Source organism: Schistocerca piceifrons, unplaced genomic scaffold (assembly GCF_021461385.2).
Source record: "Schistocerca piceifrons isolate TAMUIC-IGC-003096 unplaced genomic scaffold, iqSchPice1.1 HiC_scaffold_348, whole genome shotgun sequence".
Taxonomy (NCBI): domain Eukaryota; kingdom Metazoa; phylum Arthropoda; class Insecta; order Orthoptera; family Acrididae; genus Schistocerca; species Schistocerca piceifrons.
The window spans coordinates 30001-32500 of NW_025728568.1; the positions used below are offsets into that span (position 1 = coordinate 30001).

At 57.2% G+C, this 2500-nt stretch overlaps 1 non-coding gene across 1 annotated transcript in view; it reads right to left on the reverse strand.

Moving 5' to 3' along the window:
* The window catches only part of LOC124746192, a 1909-nt gene extending 1743 nt beyond the window's left edge, over window positions 1-166 (reverse strand). Inside the window, exon 1 of the ribosomal RNA XR_007011264.1 lies at window positions 1-166. This exon is cut by the window's left edge and continues 1743 nt beyond it. This is a non-coding gene — a ribosomal RNA (small subunit ribosomal RNA).
* Window positions 167-2500: the final 2334 nt, after the last annotated feature.

Genomic DNA, 2500 nt, shown 5'->3' on the forward strand with positions numbered 1-2500 from the left:
TAGCTCTAGAATTACCACAGTTATCCAAGTAACGTGGGTACGATCTAAGGAACCATAACTGATTTAATGAGCCATTCGCGGTTTCACCTTAATGCGGCTTGTACTGAGACATGCATGGCTTAATCTTTGAGACAAGCATATGACTACTGGCAGGATCAACCAGGGAGCTGCGTCAACTAGAGCTGAGCAGCCGGCCGCCCGGGAGTGTGTCCCGGGGGCCCGCGCGAACACGCAAGCGTCCGCTCAATCATTCTGCAAACAGGAGGAGGCTGAGCTCCCCTGCACAATACACCTCGAAACCCTCTCAGGTCCCGGCGGCGCGCAGCGCCGTCCCAAGTACTTGGTCGGGTTCGAGAGAGGCGCAATCGCCCGGAGTTAGGCGAGTAGACGCTTTCGGTGCGACCACCCGTGCTCCCAACTGAGCTTGCCGCTGCCGACAGAGGCCCGGGAGCGTGCTGTCGTGGCATTGCCGGCGGGAGACAACACGCGCCACCTACGGTGACCGGCAGCTCCAACGCCAGCGCCACAGAAGGACAAAAGCCCCACTTGGGTGCCGAAGCGAACTCTCCCAGCACAGCGCACGCGCCAACACATCCGCACAGCTGCGATACAAACCACCAGCGAGAACCGCTGGGGCGACCGAGCAGCAGACGGCGTCGCGGCGCCGAGCGCCGGGCGGCGGCGCATCCTCAACGCACACAGTCCTCAATCGGACCAGCACACTGAAGATGTCCACCGCGCTTCGCACCGGGCCCGCGAGGACCTACTTTGGCCGCACGGCGCCGCGCGCAGGGTGCGCCGGCGCGCAGCTGCGACGCCTGCCGCGTCCGTCGGCCGGCGCGCCTGCCACTGGCCGCCCCCACCAGCCGGCTGTAGCGCGTGCGCCCACGCACCGCGCGGCCAGCACGCCGGGAGGCGCCCCCTCACCGGCCGGGGACGGTCCCACCCAGCCACCGCCGCGTATCGCTTCACACCCAGATGCCGTTCAGTTTCGTCGGCATGGTGGGTATCGCTGGAACAACCGGTTCGTACCTCAACCTATCGTCGCCATCACCGATTCACCCCTAGCGAGAACAACCGCACCACAACAGGTTACCATTTGTTCATTTGCGTAACTTCACCAGAAAACGCAGGCGTCCATCGCCATTTGCAACTTCAACGATTATTGCATGCCTGTGTCAGGTGTCACGCCACACTACGTCTGCCCACATACACGCAACAAAATGTGCACGCCTAGACAATACGTGGAAGGTGGCCCCCGTACGTATGCGATGTCCATTGCTCGAACGACTGTCAACCGGCCTCTGTAGCATGTCGCAGATATGGAACGCGGTGCACCATGCCATCACGGTGTGTGAGGAGAGACGACTAGGTCCGAATACATCAACAGACAGCTCATGCTGATCGCCATCCACGGCGTCCGTTCCTCCCACACGTCTCTATGGCGTACCACACTGCAATCCAGCTCTCATAGGGAGACGACACGTAGCTGCGTGCACAATATTTGCACTGTATGGTCCGCCGTTTTTGGGCGCAGTCGTTGTACGGTCACACATGTGCCACGATGTATCATTCGGTACATAAGGACGAATGTGCAGTACAGATTGTGGTTTACGCGTACGACATTAGCGGACGGTTGACACAGGCCGCACCACAACGTAGCCTGAGTACGTCGCATGCGAAGGGCATTGAACATGCAAACTTCTCACCAACCAGCTTGCGAAGGCAGGGGGGCAAGGTGGGGACGTGGGGAGGGGCGGCATGTACGTCCTGCTGCCATCCACATTACAGTGTACAGCAGGAGCATGTGGAAAGTCAGCAAGACTTGCAAGGTGTTTAACATGAAGCGATACACAGGGGAGCGGGCAGTGCGAGTAGCGAACTATATTGCGAGGGTTGCGGGTGGGCAACACTACACTAATTGAACGAGTCGTATAACAATTACAGAGCAGGTTTAGGCGACAACATGGGTTACGTTAGGGGACAACGTGGGTTACGTTAGGGGACAACGTGGGTTACTTTAGGGGACAACGTGGGTTAGGTTAAGGCACAACGTGGGTTAGGTTAAGGCACAACGTGGGTTAGGTTAAGGCACAACGTGGGTTAGGTTAAGGCACAACGTGGGTTAGGTTAAGGCACAACGTGGGTTAGGTTAAGGCACAACGTGGGTTAGGTTAAGGCACAACGTGGGTTAGGTTAAGGCACAACATGGGTTAGGTTAAGGCACAACATGGGTTAGGTTAAGGCACAACATGGGTTAGGTTAAGGCACAACGTGGGTTAGGTTAAGGCACAACGTGGGTTAGGTTAAGGCACAACGTGGGTTAGGTTAAGGCACAACATGGGTTAGGTTAAGGCACAACATGGGTTAGGTTAAGGCACAACATGGGTTAGGTTAAGGCACAACATGGGTTAGGTTAAGGCACAACATGGGTTAGGTTAAGGCACAACATGGGTTAGGTTAAGGCACAACATGGGTTAGGTTAAGGCACAACATGGGT